The following is a 19,316-nucleotide window of genomic DNA, read 5'->3' on the forward strand; positions in this document are numbered from 1 at the left end:
TCAGGAGGCATGGAATGGTAAGGCCAGAGTCAAGGGTGGAAGTTATATAGAGTTCATGTTCAGCACCATAAAAGGAGATTTTTTGCCAGGAAGAGTTGACTGAAGAGCAAGCCTGGCTGGTAGGCAATCACAATAAAGACAGCCATTGGAGTGGAGATGCTGGAGAATGGTGCAGCCAGGGTGGTCGACTTGGTTGTCATTCAAGACAAACCTATGATTTTATTATTGGGGCAAGGGTTTTTTCTCAGATATGACACATATGAGAACTAAGAACTTCTGGTCCCTAAAGCCTGACAGAGCAACAAGCCAAATGCCTCTCACCTCACTTCTCAAAAGGTCTGAAATTTCATTTCTTCAAGCCTTGAAAGCTCACCTTAGCCTGACAAGGATAAAGGAGACAGGTGCCCAAAGTCACATTTATAGACTTCCAGATGAACTTAGACCACACTCCAGACAGTGGCCAGAGGCAGCCCCAGAGTCAGCACAGGGAAGGGGAGGCTGGAAGAAGCTTGGAAACTGTGTGTCCTTGACCAGTTGTATGTGTGCAGTTATTCAAAACATGGACTGACTTGTAAAAATAGATATGGTTTAAATAAATAAAGCTCTCCTCCCACTAAATGTCTCGTCCTAGATGGGAGCTTCTTGTGTGTCTTTCTCGGGACATTTTGATAAATATTAACACATAGATATTCTCCTTGCACTCATTCTTACATGAATGGTAGCAATGTTAGACTCAACAGATTTTTTCCACTTTTCTCCATAATATGTTCAAATTTCAATGAACAAAAGAGTAGCAATATTTAAAACAAATGCTCACAATTTCCTTTTTTTTAAGTGTAAATTCAATTCGCCAACATATAGTACATCATTAGTTTAAGATGTAGTGTTCAATTATATATCAGTTGCATATAACACTGAGTGCTCTTTGCATCACACATCCTCCTTAATGCTCATAATCCAGTTACCCCATCTCCCTACCTACCACCCCTCCAGTACCTCTAAGTTTGTTTCCCAGAGTTAAGAGTCTCTCATGGCTTGTCTCCCTCTCTGATTTCTTCCCATTCAGTTTTCCCTCCCTTTGCCTATGATCCTCTGGGCTGTCTCTTATATTCCACATATGAATGAAACCATATGATAATGGTCTTTCCCCAATTGGCTTATTTCATGATACCTTCCAGTTCCATCCACATCAATGTAAATAACAAGTATTCATCATTTTTGATGGCTGAATAATATCCCAATATTTGGTAACTTATCACTGAGTAATAGTCTTCTTTATCCATTCATCTGTCAAAGGACATCTCAGCTACTTCCACAGTTTGGCTATTGTGGACATTGTTAAGTATGAACATTGTCCAAGGGTACAGAGGTCTCTTCAGATCACTACATTTTTATCTTTGGGGTAAATACCTATAGTTCTGGGAAAATTGGACAGTCACATGCAAAAGAATGAAATTGGATCATTTTCTTACACTATACACAAAGATAAACTCAAAATGGGTAGAAGACCTAAATGTGAGACAAGAATCCATCAAAATCCTAGAGAACACAGATAGCAACCTCTCCAACCGTGGCTGTAGCAGCTTCTTGCTAGATACATCTCTAAAGGCAAGGAAAACAAAAGCAAAAATGAACTATTGAAACTTCAAGATAAAAAGCTTCTGCACAGCAAAGAAAGCAGTCAACAAAACTAAAAGATAACCTACAGAATGGGATATTGCAAATGACATGTCAGATAAAGGGCTAGTATATCTATATCTATAACTATATCTATATCTATATCTATATCTATATCTATATCTATATCTATATCTATATATAGTATATATAGTATCTATAAAGAACTTATTAAACTCAACACCCCCCAAACAAATAATTTGATCAAGAAATGGGCAGAAGACATGAACAGACATTTCTCCAAAGACAAGATACAAATGGCCAACAGACACATGCAAATATGCTCCACATCACTCATATCAGGGCAATACAAATCAAAACCACAATGAGATATCACCCTATACCAGTCAGAATGGCTAAAATTAACAAGACAGGAAATGACAAATGTTGGCGAGGATGTAGAGAAAGGAGAACCCTCTTGCGCTGTTGGTAGGAATGCAAGCTGGTGCAGCCATTCTGGAAAACAGTGTGGAGGTTCCTCAGAATGTTAAAACAGAGCTACCTTATGACCCAGCAATTGCACTACTAGGTATTTACCCCAAAGACAGCTTCCTTTTTAAATCTGGTCCAGCTTGAGGCATACACAGCTGTGATTCCATTATTTTACTTCGTCAGCCCCTGACTTAACCAACGTATAAAGTCATCAAATCATGGTGTTGTTATCCTTTCATTAAATATATCTTAAAATTTGTATTTCCTACACCCTTGTTTCCTCTCTAATTGAGTGCAGCAATGATCCTTACCTTGGATAAAATTTAAAAGGAGATATTTGCATTGATTATATGCAGTTCTTAAGAGTATAGCACTATTTATTGACACTAATGGTTGCATGTGGAATCTCGAATGCATTAATAAGTGGTCCTGAAGGTAAGTTGCTCTTCTCTGAGAGGTTAACAAACTCTTTTAGGAAACCAATTAGAAAACTGAGATATCTGATTCTTGAATGGCATTTGATTCACTGAGAGTCTGTTACATGTCATCAACAGTCAGGGGCTTCTAAATGTTAGCCACTGACTAAAACCTTCATTTCCTTTCTTTAGTTCTTAAACTTGTCCTTTCTATTTTTGTAGATGAGACCCAGAGATCTACTTACTTGACTATTGGCTAAAAGTAGCAAAAGAGGCACTAACACAGTTGCCCTGTTTAATTCCAAAAGCTAACCCTCTTGGACAGTTCTCTGTTGAGTAAACCACTTCCTTGCTGTGGGGAAATGGAGTCACAATGCTAATCATTACTTTGAAATGACAGAGGGGAGCAGTCTTGTATTAAATTTTGTTCCTTCACAATACTAGGTATGCTGGAGCCCCAGACCTTAGCTGGAGATAGGGTCTTTACGGAGATGATTGAGTTAAAGTGAGGTCATTAGGTTAGATCCTAGTCCAATATGACTGGTGTCCTTATAAAGAGGAAAATTTGGACACAGTGACCAGCACACAGGCAAGGTGAAGTGATAGGGGAAGAAGACAACCATCTATAAGCTAATGAGAGAAGCCTGGAACAGAGCGCTCCCTCACAGCTATCTTAGGGGAACCAACCCTGCGGATGTCTTGATTTCTGAATTCTAGTTTCCAGAACTGGGAGACAATAAATTTCTGTTGTTTAAGCCAAACTTTGTGCTACTCTGTTACAGAACCATATAATGGTATTAACATGGCATTGGTTGGGCAAAATCATGGAGTAAAGCAATACTTACAAGCTCATCTAGTCCACCTTCTTGCTCCTAAGCATCTTTCCCAGATGAATACCTTTAAAAAGAAACTGTGATACATCTGCCTAGAAGTGTTTCATATGTGGTTAAGAACAAAGACTCTTGGGGCAAGCTACTGGAGTCAAAACCCAGTTCTGCCCTTAGCGCTGGCTTAACCATCGGTGGGTACTTAATTTCTCTAAACCCTGCTTTCCTCATCTATAGACTGGGGATAACAAGAGTACCTACCTCAGACAGTTACAAGAATTAAATTAGTAAGTGCAAGTCAAAACTTAGCACAGTGCTCAATCAATGTTAGCTGTTGTTTCTGTTTATTTTGTTGGCACCTTCTCCAATTGGCTGAGGTTCATGGCAGAACTGAGCTGTAGGCCAGCCCCACCACAGTCTGTTATTTGAATGGATTGGCCAAAGACAAGGATGAGAGCAATATTCTGATTTTTGCTCTTCCCAATTTTATAAGTTAAGTGTGATAAGAAAGGAGTGGATTCACAGAAGAGCATTCAGAATGACAGGGACAAGAAGCAAGATCTGTGGGAGAGAAAAACAACCACACAAAACATCCTTTGGTCACTATTCTCTCAATACAGACCCGGTCCTGCCTAAGGTACTATGACAAAGATGGAGGACCGGCCTGACAAGGCCTGCAGTTGCTAAGACATGTGTTAGAATTGGAGTAGCAGAGTTACAAGGCCCTTCAGATCCCTGACTCATCTTCTAATTTCAAAAAAAAAAAAAAAAAAAAAAAGGAACAGAAGCCCTGAAAGATAGGAAGACTGCAACAAGATTATCTGTTATTTTCACAATAAAACAAAGCTCAGATAAGACATGGGTCTCTTGTTTTGCAAGAAGGATAAGAGACTTCTGTTATATAGAAGGAAGACTGACCGTAGACAGTGATGCATAGAGATCTAAGAGCTCCAACATCATCATCCCTGAAGAGTTGCAGAAATGAGATGATGATGATGATGATGACGATATTACCAATATTTGAGCAACTACTACATGCACGGCACTGTGTTAATTATTTTGCATGCATAAGTACCTCATTTAATCCTCACACAACAACTCTGTTTATGAAGAAGAGTAGAGCTCAGATAGGACACTCAGCATGTAGAGCTAGGAGGCAGCAGTCAGGACAATCTGCTCCTACTTTGGACAGCCACCAGGTAGCCACCAGCAACAGATGCTAGTGAGGGTCCATCTTGCTTTCTGCGTATATGTTTTTAGAATATCTAAGCCACAGCAATGAGAAGTCTTACCTTTTATGAGTGAAGTAGATTCACTTGGTCTTCCATATGGAGTTGTCAACTATGGAAACTACCATCAAAAAGAACTACCATGATCATCTTGATGTGAGAACAGATTCTTAAAACAAAGTCTTTGATGAGATTAGGTCTGATATCTTTGTGCCACCATAAATAAGCTGAAATCGTTGTTTTTCTCCTAGATAATGACACAGCAGTATTTCCCCCTTGTACTTATTTAGCATCATGTAGTGAAATGCAGTGGAAACCGCAGGAAATATTGTGGTTGGGTTTTGAACTTGAGCCATACAGTCAACCTGAACACTGCAACAAGCATTCTGTGAAATGGAAAAATGGGCGTGACATAACTGGGAGGTCTGGCTCCTTCTTTCAGTGACAAAGCAGCCTGGGGATGCTGAACAACAGAAACATCATTTGGGGAACCTGACTTATGGCTCTTTAGTCCAAATGTCTCCATTTAAAGCCAAAACGAGAAACAAATCAGGGGACTCCACTTGGGATACCCCTCATTTCCAGAAGCAGTATGCTAACAGGAGGCTACATTGGAGGATACCTGCATGTGTCACTACTGGCATGTTTCCTAGTGGTTAGCATTGTTTTTGGCTCTAAGTTAGGCCATGAGCATTTCCTGAGTGTCTTCTGTTTTCAGAGCCAAGTTGAGGGCTGGCAAGATGTCCTCTTGCAGGATTGCATAAGTCTCCCTCTACATCTCATCCCTAGATGGTTAAAGTAGCAACTGCTCTTCCATTTCAGCAGGAAGTGAAGACCACCTGTTCCTTCTGTAAATTGCCAAGGAAGCTTGCAAAAGGTCCATTATGAACCTAAAATACACTAGTGCAGAAAGAAAGTGAATGAATAACAGTAGAAAGATACACCATGTTTGTATATGCAAATGCGTGCTACAATGCCTTATCTGATACGATCTTCTCAACAACCGTGCAGCAGGTGCTATTATGATGAGTCATGCTACAGATGAGAAAACCAGAGATCTGAGAGTCATGCCCAAGGAAACACACACACACACACCTGACGGGACTGATGTGGAACTCATTCCCGGCTCATCAGACACTTATGGATGACTTATGGATGTCTACACTCCTCCTGCCCTTCCCCTCACACGCAAATTTTCAAAATGACTTATTCACATGTTCTAATTTATTGCCCTTTCTTCTAGGTGAATAAGACTTAAGCCTATGGTAAGAGAAGTTAGTCTATAAAATATTTTCACATTTCCCTATGCTACCTAAACTACCCATAATCTTTTCTTCCTCCATAGTAAAAATGGAAAGCGGGAGAGTATTTTCTAATTAATCCAAACTCTTCCGTGATTTAAAAAAGAAAGAAAGAAAGAAAGAAAGAAAGAAAGAAAGAAAGAAAGAAAGAAAGAAAGAAAGAAAGCTTCCCCAAAGACTTTTTTAAAAGAGAAAAGCTAAGAAGATCCGAGATTTCTTAGGAAAATATTTTGATATTACATTGGAGTGGGTCGCTAGGAGAATGTATTCACGACATTCAAGGAAGCCAGAAGCTGTCCATCAGGAGAGGAGACTTCTCACTGCCTGGAGGTGCCCCCAACCCCCCACCCCCCCACCGCCACCTGTTAGTGGATCTCCTCATTTGGCCGGCAGGTGGCGCAGGCTGGAAGGCTCAGCAGTTTCTTAAAATTCCCCAAGAGCCAATGGCTACATCTCACCTGAAAATGGTTGCATGAGCTGTTTTGGGGTCAAGTGTAAGGGAGATTTATTTTTTAAAATCAATTAAAGCTGCAAAACGGGCAAAAAAAAAACACCCCACAAAACCTTGTAGTATTTTTATAGATAGAATTAGCAGAGTCATGAAGCCAGCCCATGTGGCTGCATGTCAAGTGAATTGGACCTGGGAAACGGTTTCAAACTGGGCAGGAGGGACAGGCAAGAGGCAAAGGGGGGCAGGGTTCGCTGAGCGGCAGCATGTGCCTCGAATACTTCTCATTCTCCTCCTAACCCTTAAATACACTTCTTCCTGCCAACAAGTAAAAGGTGCCACCATCAGAAGGACTAAGTACTCAGTCCAAGGTCACACTGTCGATCAGTGGCTAAGTTGGGAGTTGAGCTCTAGTGTCTTCATTCCCAAATCCAGCCACTTTCCCCTGCATGGACCTGTTCTTCTCATGGTGATCCTTGGTTAAGGAAGCCCTAGACGTGGTGGGTCCTTTCTCCGACTGGTCTGGGGGCAAGACACTGCTGCTTCCTGAAACCTGTCCCTGCAACACCCCACACCCAGGGAACAAATGGAAATTGGGTGAGATTTCCCCTCCTCACTCCCTCACCTGTGCTCCATTTTTGTCAAGATAAAAGCCCAGTGGAGCCATTTGGACACTAGGGGGCACCCGGTGCTCATGAAACCCAGGGGATCCCAGGGAGGGTCCTGCAGGCCAGTTTGCTCTTCCAGGGAAGGACCACAAGCTGTCCCTCTACCTCTAGGAGACATCACTTCTAATGGATTGAAATCTACCAGGCTTCAAAACAAACTATTTCTCTGTTCAATAGCTTCCTCTTACTCTGGATTTCTTCCTTTCAGACAATCTCAATCCGGCATTCCTCTAGGTTGTCGCTGTGAGATCAGAGTAAAGGACAGGTCCCCTGTGTCCTGTGTCCGGTGGAAAAGCATCACGCCCCAGCCCTGCTGCTGCTAGCTCTGCGATTGTCAACCTCCAGCATAACCCAGAAAACCCTGGACGCAATCAATGATAAATATAATAATAATAATAATAAAACCAAGCAGGTGATCACAAGCACAGGCATCACAGAAAAGTCACCCCCATCTCCAACGTCCTGTACCCACAGCTCACTGAGCTTCAGTGCCTTCCTGGAGAAAGGAGCATGGATGGGGCAAGTCAGCCACTTGGAGAAGCTGCAGTTCATTCCACTGGGGGAAGCCCAGGGAGCAGCGGAAAGAAGGGGAGCGGCGGGGTGCTCTCATTTTGCGAAGCCCAGTGCAGAGGCCCTTCAACGCCCAGGCCCTTGGCAACAGCCTTTGAAATAAGTGAGGGCTGGCAACACAGGTTTGACATGAATATGCAAATGAGAATACTCAAGTTGCCCACTTCATGCTTTTGGATCTTTTTAAAAATTCAGCCACTAACCATGACTAACAAAAAATAAAGGAGAAAGAAAAAGTTTGACCTTCACTTGGTTTCTCCCACTGACCTCCCTGTGCTGGAGCCAAGGCACTTTTCAGCTGGAGAGAGAGATGGCTGGGGTCTCAACGAGGAGCAGGGACCACGGAGAGCTGAAGACATTGTCACCTCCCCCGTCTAACAAAAGCCGGGGAATGGATAAATAGGCTCTACTCGGTTCCGTCAATCAACTGCACTTGCTCTATTTTCATTGCTGCCGCGATGTAGAAAAAGCTAATGTTTGCTACAAAGCCCCCATCAGTGTATTCAGGGAGCTCGTGGGGGGGCCTGCTGAGTAATGTCTGTAAACTTGCCAGGCCTCTAATTGTGCGGATGGTTTCCTTACAGTCTCTCCATCCTGTCACTCGGGGCCCCATCATCACTTTGGCTTCCATACCTCTCTCTTTGTTCGCCTGCTCCCTGGAGGTGGGCCTGGAGGGAGGCACCTCGGAGGCCCGCATGTCCTTATAACTGGATGTGACAACGGGCGTGGGGAATCCGCGGGCTAAACATGATTATAGGAAAGACTTTTTGCATCATTCTTCATCACTTTTCTGAGACAGGAGCGGGAGGGGCAGGCTCTCTGGAGGGCAGCCCCACAGCAGGTGTCCATTGACGGACCCAACCTGCCTGGGGGCTGGAGGGGGAGCAATTTAACTAAAGCCTGGGACAACTGTCATACCAAACCTAAGACAAAGAGGTGGATGGTGAAGAAACAACAGCAACAAAAAAAACTTATTCATCTTAGAAGATGAATTTGAACACTACACCCGTGTTCAAAATTCCTGGCCTCCTTTGAGAGGAGTCGGTTGAGGACACTTCTTTGCCTGGTGTCATCCGGGGGCTTCAGGCTGTGGCCACAGGGCTGGCGACACGAGCTGGAGCATGGGGACGGGCCCGCTAGGCTTTATCTACTGAACACAGGCTCCTGCAGAACCAGGAGGAGGTGGCCTGTCATTTCCCAGCCGCCAGCTCCTAACTTCCCTCCTATTTTTGACAACTGTCCTTGCCTGTGGCATGACACACAAAGGCTAGGAAGGCGCTCCTGCTGCGGAAATCCACTCTGGGCCTTCAAGGCCTCTTAGCTTTGCTTGGATTCTCTCCTTATCGAGATGCAAACAGGTGTGGGGAACCGCATTGTTCAGCAGGGGACAGAGGTGCTGGACCGGTGAGGCCCTCCTGCGCCAGCGCGGTGGCCACGGTCCCCTCCCTGCAGATCGGGACAGTCACCTGGGGCCTGGAAGCCTCCACGGGGGTGGGTGGGGGTGCAGCCAGTTGGGGGGGCGCAGTACCCCTGCACGTCCCTGGTTCAGCCCCCCTTGGCCCTCCTGCTGCGTGTAACAGGCCAGGCCATGGAATCCTCTAGCGGTGGACGCGCGGCAGTGCCCCAGAAAAACCCCATCTGGGTGGCTCCTGAAAAGCCCGCTGCACCGGATCAACCCGCTGCGGCCCATTTCTTGGTCTCTGGTCCTTTGGCAGCAGGTCTAGCCTCCTGGCTGAGGGCAGGAGGCCGTGGGTCGCCATCTGGCTGCCCTTTGGGCCAAGCTTTGTCAGATCACTAGGCTGTAGCTAATACGGGGGGCAGAGAACTAACTGGAAACACCTGATGTAACCTGTTTGGTCCATTAACATTGGCGCCTCTCTGGCCAGCTCCTCAGACCCCTCTTTCACTCTCTCCCTAGACGGAAGATGGGAGGAAATCCCAAGCTGAAATCTATAGGTTGAATCCCCTAATTTCAAACCTTGTGTCTTCCAGAAGTCTCTGTCAATGTAATTCTGGTTCTGATAGGAGCCAAGAAGGTCACATCCAGGTGGGGCGGGGAGGGACCCTGGGCAGCCAGGGGGCTGTGGGCACCCACCGTCCTGCCAGCTACTTGGACTCCTCTGGCCTCTCTCCCAGCACCCCGCACCCCGTTGGTTGACAGGTCAGTCCTTGGCTGCCAAAGAGTGATCGGGCCTCTTCCCCCTTCCCAACCCCGGCGCACCCCCCTCACTGCTCTCTATCCAGCATGATAACCTTTGGTAAGTTACCTCCAGAAGGACTCCCCTCTCGGTTGCATACCACTCCTAGGGTGCACACCTTCCATGGCCTTCTCTGCGCACTCACTAAGCTTCTTGCCCCAGGGACGGGCCTCAGGCTCCCTCAGGGAACCTGGCTGGGAGACAGTATGAACACTTAGAGGGCCACTGTCCCGATGTCCTTGCTGCAGAAACTCAGCCACCCTCGGGACCAGCCGATGCATCTGCGCTCTCTCTTCAGGTGGAGTCCTTACCCCACACTCTCTAGAACACTCTCTAGTATGTTAAGCAGCAGAAGTGCCTTTGGCCTCCGTTGGATCCTTCCAGTTAATTCAAGAATTATCTGTCTGGAGCGGATACCCCAGAGTCTGCGGTCTCTCTCCCCGGGGGTCTGCAAAGTCTTTCTTATGCAAACAGGACTCCCCAATCCCCCCACCAACATCAAGCCCTGATTTGTCAGGATTCCAGGACAGGCTATAGAATGGGTTTCATTCTGAGACCTACGCCATTAATCATCTGTTTGGAATTGGGAATGAATTTCTCATGGAAACAATGTGTCAATGGGTGGTTCAGACTTCTCTCCAAATAGCAAAGAGCCCCCAGAATCCCAACCAGGGCTCAGCTGTAGAGCTAACCGCACTAGGCTGGGTTCCGTGTTTTGACAATGGAATCCACACAATCGGGAGGGAGGAGAAAACAAAAAAGAAAAGAAAAATGTTTCTGCTTTTCTGGGAACAGGACTGGTCCTGGGAAAGTTCCTCAAACAAACCAGGCCCATGGTGTCTTTGGCTTCCTGCCACTTCCCCCCGGTACCCCTTCTTCAGCACCTAACAGCCTTGCCTCAAGCATTCCAAGGGCCCTGCTGTTTGCAATGCCTCCGTGTGGCACCCCAGCCAGGCTAGGCCTGGTCCTCAGCAGGCCGAGGGCCCCCGCGTCCCACTGCCTGGGTCCGCCGTCTTGGGCAGCTACACAAGGAAACAGCCCACTCCCTGACCAAGCGGGGGGGCGGCCTCAGCTCAGCCGCCCCCCCGAGTGCGCCCAGGAGCTCCGGGTAGATGCTCTGATGGGGAAGCAGCAGGGGGCAGGGACCCCGGGACAGGAACCGCGCCTGTGACCCTACACGCACTGGCCGCGCTGCAGGCCCTGGCCTAAGTGGTTTGCCTACGTCATTTATCCAGCAAATACTTGAGCACCACGAACGATGGTGTGAGCGTGAGGACTAGGGTGACAGCACAAATGAACCAAATGTCCTTGTCCTCTTGGAGCTTAGGTTCTCATCTGTCGCTTCAGGTAGTTTTCATAATAGCCCGGAAGCCTGATACCGTCATGTCCCCGTGTTACTCAGCACAGAAGCCTGAGGCGCCCGGAGGCTAACCATGCACCACAAGAACATGCTGGAAACTAGGTCTCCAAGCCAGGCTCTCTGCGATGGCTGCGTCCGTGTCTGCGCCACCGGGCCCCGCCGTCTGGAAGGCAGCGCGCCCAGCTCCTGGACCCCCACCTCAGGCCCAAAACCCTGCTCCACGGACGGCCCCAGGCGGTTGCTTCTGTCAGCCTCTTCCTCGGGTTGTTTTCTGAAGTCACAGACTCTCAAGAGGCAGCCCATTTGCCCCAAGCTGAGGGGAAGGGGGACAGGGGACAGGAAGGCCGGGGGCCACGGGTCTCGTGTGGGCTGGGGCCTGTCTTTCTGACCACAGCCTCCGTGGATCTAATTAGAGGTTTTCTCAAGCCTCATTGAAGCCTCCAGAACAGATCACTGTCAAAGGAGTGAGTCATTATATAGAAAGTTTCTTCTTGAAATAAAACATTTAGAGTAATAGACGCATGCAGAAGCTGTTACCTGAAATCTAAAGGATTGGTGTGTTTTACCACCAAAAAAAAAATTTTTTTTTTTTTTTTGAAAATATAAACTCTCTTGGCAATCCAGCGTGGGACATGCACACTCGCCAGTCGAAGAGTTAAAGAAGCAAACAGAGGTGCCCAGAGGGGCCAGGGTTCCCATGAGATCTGGAAGTCGGTGCATTAAGTCAAGGCCAGCATAGTCTGGACCACCCCTGACTTTCCTAAAGTTGAATATGTGTAGTGCTTCAGGATGACTCCGTATTCTTCAGAAACAAACGAAACAGACCCCGGGACACACTTCCTCTGCTAACACTTGATCCCAGAGAAATGCCCTTCATATCCGTAAGCTTAGGACACCTCTCAGGGACGCCTGGGTGGTTCAGCGGCTGAGCGTCTGCCTTTGGCTCAGGTGTGATCCTGAGTTGTTCCTGGGATCGAGTCCCACATCTGGCTCCCTGCAGGGAGCCCGCTTCTCCCTCTGCCTGTGTCCCTGCCTCTCTCTCTCTCTCTCTGCGTCTCTCATGAATAAATAAAACCTTAAAAAAAAAAAAACTCTCTTGTAATAGAGCACTTTTGGTGCCACCTACAGAAAACTGTTGGCCATCTCGATTGGTTTAAAAGAGCAGCTATGACATGGGTAGCTCTGGTCAGCAAAAGGATTCTGACCCAGAAAGACGGCTTCCACTCCCATCCCTTCATCCCTACCAGGCTCCCTCCTTCCCATGCGGGGCTAAAGGCCATTCCTTCCCCATCCCCTCAGCCTCCTTCTCCAGGGCAAGGTCCAAAGGACTGACTTCATGCCCCTCAGAGGCTGCCTCTGTCAGCTTAGCTGGAGAATAAAACTAAGAGAGAAGAGGGAAAGGGGAAGCAAATAGGTGAGGAGAGAGGAGGGTGAGGAACCTTCCTTTAGTGGTTGCTCTGGATGGTTGTTCTGTCCAGAAATCTGGCAAGTGGAAGGCCAGCCATTTTTGTATTTGGGGTCATTCATCATTTGCTGAATGCCACACAGTCCCGACTGAGCAAATTTTTCTATTCCATTCTGATCTGGTAATCAGATATGCTAGGGTATGGTGACAGCATCAGAGGGAAGTTGAAGACTTACCCAGTACTCCTTCCAGATCCCTCTTTGAGGCCTCTGCACCCATACCAAGCTGCTAAGTCCTCACAGCCATGCCTTTTGATGGACTTGCCCTCAGCTAGCATGCTGCTTCACCCAAGGTTATAGGGTATATCTGGAATGTTTGTGTCTCCCAAAATTTATGTGTGGAAACCTAATCCTCACTGTAATGGAATTTGGAGGTATGGTCTTTGCGAGCACGGAGCCTTCATGAATGAGATTAATGTCCTTCTAAAAGAGGCCCCAGAGAACTTCCTTATCCTTTGAACCATGAGAGGACACAGCAAGAATCAGGAGGTAGGTTCTGACCAAACGCTGATTTTCCAAGCACCTTGATCTTGGACTTTCAGAACTGTGAGCAATAAATTTCTATTGTGTATAAACCACCCTGTGATATGGTATGGTCTCTGGTATTCTGTTATAGCTGCCCGAACAGGAGCTTGATAGTCAATGCCTGGCTAATGGGGGGATTAGAGGCTTGGCCTCAGCCCCAGTTAGAGACACCTTAGAAGGACCATTCCCAGCTCCAGAGCATCTTGTAGGATTGAACGAGGCCTTCATAACAATTGCATCAGATTGTCTTCTCCCTTTGCCCCATCCTGCCTTTGTTCCACTCATCTCTACAACTGCATGAATAGCTTTCCAGAACATTCTTGAGGCCCCATATTAATAGTTTCATAAAAGGATGGATCCAAGTATCTTTTATAGATGTACAGATAGATGAAGAGAGTCTTTTCTTCAACTCCTTCAACATATGCATTAGCTGGGTAGAAGGGGTATAGGTTTGCCATCAAATGGGATCTTCAGAGAATTTCTGCCAGACAAGCCTCTTCCCCATGAATACAGGTATGCCATGTTAGCTGGCCTTCAGGGTCACCCTGCCCAGAGCGGGTGGCACCAGAGGTCAATAAGCAGATGAATTGCTGGCCCACACAGAAGTTTACATTCTGGAGGGAGAGAGAGACAAAACTAATAAACAGACTTAGTACCTAAAATATGGTGGCCAGGATGAAGCAACAAAAATACTTGGTTGATGTGACACAGAAAAACAGAGGGTAGAAACTAGGTAAAGTGGGACAGATGGGACCTCGCTGAAACTGATAACTTTGATTTGACTTAATTAGAACTAGAAAACAAAACTATTGTTATTAAATATAATTCTTTTGATAAATGATACTTTCAAAGCACAAGCCCCATGGAATTAATAAAAGAATCTTCCTTTATGAAAGATTTTTAAAAACTGATATTCAATCCCCCATTTAAGAAATGCAAAAAATAGGCAACTTGATCACATTACTAATTTCTGGCCCACCTGACTAAGACCTGAGTCTTCTCCTGCCTGGAACAGAGATCTTTCCATTATATCATGTCTCAAATCACAGAGAGAACCCAGAAAACAGTGCTGACCGTGGTTAGAGATGTGGCTCTGGACTGAAGCCTCCTGGTTCAAAGCCTGGCTCTGCTACTTATTAGTTGGGTAGTTTCGAGCAGGCTATTTTAATTCTGCTCCTGTTTCCTCCTCCATAGAATGAGGATGTTAATAATAGTACCCCCTTCAGGTTGTTATATTTTTCAAATGAAATACTACGTATAGACCCCTTAGTACAGAAGAACATACGCTAACTGCTCGGTGGGCACCAGCTGTGAACTCAAGTTCCTACCAAGCCTGGTATCAAAAGTCCAGAAACTCAGGGCGGTTTCATGAGCGGTTCTCTACTGCCTGTTCCATGAGAGCCCTGTTAAGTTTTAGGGATTAGATGACCCAGGAGGCGTGGACCTTCTATGTCAGGTGCACTCGTAGTAACAGCTTATTACCTCTCAGTAATCTGTCTGGAAGCACATGAGGTTAACTCCTCAGATGTCTTTTAAACAAAACTGGCCATTCTATTCAATTAAAAACCTTTATCAGGAGAAAAGAAGAAAAAAAAAAGTCAAGATATAAATTTAAATGACACCTGATTGTGACCCGAGCGACCTCACGGGCATGGACTCCTCTGAAGCAGGCTGTGAGGTAGGCAGGATAAACACGCACCCGCGAGATCGTTCATCTTGCACTGGGGCATGTGATTCAATGGATTTCTTTCTCACCTTAGTCTTTAACTTTTTTCATTTATTTACTTAGCTAACATTCATTCAGTACCTATGAAGTACCAGGTTCAATGTCAGGGGCTTTGGACAGAGGAGTGAAAGCCAGCCGTTGCCCCTAAGACACTCATACAGGGTAGGAGAGAGACGCAGAGAGAACGATGATCATAGATTACACAGGAGGCAAGTCTGGAAGGTCCATGAGAGTACAGGAAAAGGCTGTGCATCCCACTCGATTAAAGATTAATTTCCCACTAGGAAATTACAGATTTAGTCTAGGGTTAGGTGTCTGACCTAACCGTTTTGAGGCAGAGCTCAGAAAAATCACTGCAGCTGCCTCTCCCATTTTCCTGCGTCTTTGTTTCCTGGGAACAACCCCACCCCCACCCCCACCCCAGCATGGTGAGACCATGAAGTAGTCGCACCACCAATATTCGGCTTGTCCTCCACAGAATAGATCCAGGCATTCGTTCATTATATGTTTAAACGCTAATGACTTGCCTGAGGAAAGGGTTCATGCTAGTTGGCCTAGTCAGTCAGGGCTGGCTTGGCCCTTCATAGGGAGAGGCACCAGCACCCAACTGGCGAAGGAGCACCCCGAGAGACAGTCCAGTACAAAGAGTTCCCTCATCTGACTAAAGCCCTCTCCCCCAAGGGCTCTTATGAAATCATGTGTTAACCAAAGGCAAGATATAATGCACAGGGAGTGGAACTCATTTGTCTGCCCTCAGCTCAAGTCACTGAAGGCTGCCTGGGGACTGGAAGTTTGGCGAGGAGCTAGGGAACTGGGTAGCTGATAGTAAGGGGAGAGAGATGGAGGGGAGTCAGATCTAAGCCGGTTAGGACCGGATATTTCCTTGCCAACCTATGTTAGAACTCAGTGTGGCAAAATGGTGAAGAGCGTGGACCCCAACTGTCTGAGCCAGGGTCCTGCACCCAACACAGTAGCTGTAAGGCCTTGTGCACGTTATTTAATCCTTTCTGACTTTGGTTTCCTCATCTATAAAATGGGGATGACAATAATAATCTACTTCATGGTGTTATTGGGAGGATTAAATGAATTCATATTTGGAAAGTGGTTAGAAGTCTTGGCACAAAGAAAACTTGCTGTTGGGGCACCAGTGGTTGAGCATCTGCCTTCGACTCAGGTCATGATCCCCAGGTCCTGGTATCAAGTCTCACATCAGGTTCCCAGCAGGGAGCCTGCTTCTCCCTCTGCCTATGTCTCTGCTTCTGTGTGTCTCTCATGAGTAAATAAATAAAATCTAAAAAAAAGAAAAGAAAAGAAAAAACCTGTAATTATTGCTGTTGTCACTAGACAGTCACAAGAATCCACACAGTTCAAATAGGGGAAGTAAAGGAAAATTTTTCCTGGGTCATGGTCTTCCGTCAAAGCTTGCTATTCATGTTTTATCATCTACAAAGCATCTTCTCATCTGTCATCTCTGTTTTCTTATTTTTAGGATGGTAACAATTGTAGTTCCCGGATGAGACTCCCAGGAGAAGTGAGATACTTCACATAAAGTGCTCAGTAAATTAGTTGCTCCTCTTTGATACCATGCTCTGGAATCTAGTAGGTGCTTGTTCCATATTTGTTGAGTGAAGGAGTCAATATTAGCCTCATGGGAGCCCTGTGGAGTTTATAATTTCCATGGATTTTTTTTTGTATGTTTGTTTGTTTTAGGTAAGAAACTGAAGTTTACTGGAGCTCAACAGTTTGCACAAGCTAGTTAGGGAATAGCCAGCTAGTTAGAGAAAAAGTCATGGCTCCAGCTCTACTTTCTGAGATGCCGAAACTGACTTCTACACTAGAGTTTGGTGGTCATTTGCTTAAGTTCTTAGCATTGGTGGCTTATATTCTAAACATCACAGTTCAGCCCATTCTGAGAGGTAACCCAAGTGGCCACCATAGCATAGCTGACTAGAGTATTTCCTCCTGGACTGAGCTGGGCTGAGCTATGTCTCCTGCCATCTTTTCATGGGTTCTTTTTTTTTTTTTTTTTAAAGATTTTATTTATTTATTTATTTATTTATTTATTTATTTATTTATTCACGAGAGACACACAGAGAGAGAGAGAGAGAGAGAGAGAGGCAGAGACACAGGCACAGGGAGAAGCAGGCTCCATCCAGGGAGCCCAATGTGGGACTCAATCCTGGGTCTCCAGGATCACGCCCTGGGCTGAAGGCAGGCGCTAAACCACTGAGCCACCCAGGGATCCCATTTCTCATGGGTTCTGATACAGAATAGTAGAAGGAAGTATCGTACCTCGGTGATTTTCAGACATCATAGACAGCCTTCTAAGGTCATCTTGGAAAACGTAAACAAAAACAACACCCCAGATACCAGATTGATTATTATAAATTCAAGTTTAAAATTTCATGTTGCGTGTATTTTACCACAAAAAACAAATCCAAGTTCAACTTTCAAAGAATGGAAGCCACATGGTTAATTTATTTTAGTCATAGGTTTATCTGTTCCTTAATCCAGAGACCACTATGGGCCTCAAACCTCCTCAGAAGTCAACAGGATGCCACTGGTCTTCACAGGTGCCTGCCTGCTCCACCAGCAGCCTCATTCTGGCTAGGGTCCCTTCATGTACCTTAGGAAACTCATCATGGCCTAGGATCCCATGAAAGGCCACTATAGCTTTGGATTTATAAATGGTTGCAGGAATTTCCTACAGAAAGGACCACCCCCCACCCCCCCACACCCCCCCACACCCCGACCCATGGCAACTCAACTCTGAAATCAACAGGCAGGCTTTCAGATACTTCAAAACAAGAAAAAGAAAAAAAGGAAACGATCCTACAATGCATCTCTTTGATAGCTCACCTAGAGAGAGATAACATTTGAGGGTAAAAATGAAGACACTGTAATTATATTTGCCTTTTTTGAAGTTGCTGTAACAAGCTTAGAACTTTCTGGTACAGCCGCAGTGAGTTCAAAATGAACTCAACTCCACATATAGGCTCAAGTAAAGATAAATCACTGAAATCATGGCACTGGAAAGCCATGATTCTCTAGAGGAGAACTTAGAGAACTGTGTCCAACCCCTTCATTTTCCAGAGAAAGCTGCTAATCGGTGAAAAGACTTACCCACGGTCACATGGCCAATTATTCAGAGCTTCAGTCTCTCCAGATGTGCCACTTGTCAGTGGGAATGAGGTCTGGGTCAGCTGCATACATGAGGCGCTTGGCAAGGGTCAAAGACCGATAAACTGACAACCGCCCTCCTCATCCAAAGCCTAGATGCTACCTCCACAAGGCAAGTTTCTGCTGCAAATAAAGTCTCCACTGCCCCCCCCTCCCCGAATGCATTTGATCACTTCAAACTTCAGAAAATGGCAGTCAAGCGCTGTGCCAAGAACGACTCGAGGCCTCTTCTCTTAAAAAACTGAAGTATCCCACTGAAATGTTTTATTCTTAGAAGTTGCCCAAAAATAAAACCATAAAAACTCAACAAATGGAAACCTAGAAGTAGTGAATATACAATCGCACTCTGGGAAATAGACCACGTCCTCCCTGACTTGCATTAAAAGCCTCATTCGTGGGCAGCCTGGGTGGCTCAGTGGTTTAGAGCCGCCTTCAGCCCAGGGTGTGATCCTGGAGACCCGGGATCGAGTCCCACGTCGGGCTCCCTGCATGGAGCCTGCTTATCCCTCTGCCTGTGTCTCTGCCTCTCTTTCTCTCTCTCTGTCTCTCATGAATAAATAAATTAAAATCTTTAAAAAAATAAAAAATAAAAGCATCATTCGTGTCAAGAAGGCTTAAGATGTTTTTAATTGTCCTGTTCCCCGGCCCCTAAGAGGCCTGTTGAGGAAATTACAGCCACACTCGGGCTAAGGAAAACTAACGAACAGAACATAATTGAAGAAAAGTCCCTTGGAGCTAAGTCTGGAAACTTGGTAAGGGATGAAAGAATAAATTTCTACATCAGCTTGTTCTTCAATCCACTGAAGGTGTGGGTGCTAGACCCTGGGAATTTTGTGGAAGGCCCTACCCCTGCCCTCCTGGAACAAGAAATGTGGCTCTGAACGTTGTGATCTGAATATGCCCTACCTTTCTCAGCCTGGGTTTTCCCATCTCTCAGTCCAGGGGTATTGCCTTCTCATTACATTTAAATAACAATAAAATGAGTCTCCAAAGTTTATCATCTCCACTCCGGCCTCCTTACAGACAAGATAGGTGCATTCTTCCAAAGGCCTGAATAAAAATCTTGACCACTCCCATAACATCCTTTATGAAAAAAAAAAAAATTAAGATCAGCCACTTCTATTAGACCAGTAGTTCTAATGCTGGCTACACATTAAAATCATCCAAGGAACTTTAGCAATACATTTTCTTCTTTTAAAAAAAAACCTCGGGATCCCTGGGTGGCGCAGCGGTTTAGCGCCTGCCTTTGGCCCAGGGCGCGATCCTGGAGACCCAGGATCGAATCCCACATCGGG

The sequence above is a fragment of the Vulpes vulpes genome, chromosome 3 (assembly GCF_048418805.1).
Source record: "Vulpes vulpes isolate BD-2025 chromosome 3, VulVul3, whole genome shotgun sequence".
NCBI classification, from domain to species: domain Eukaryota; kingdom Metazoa; phylum Chordata; class Mammalia; order Carnivora; family Canidae; genus Vulpes; species Vulpes vulpes.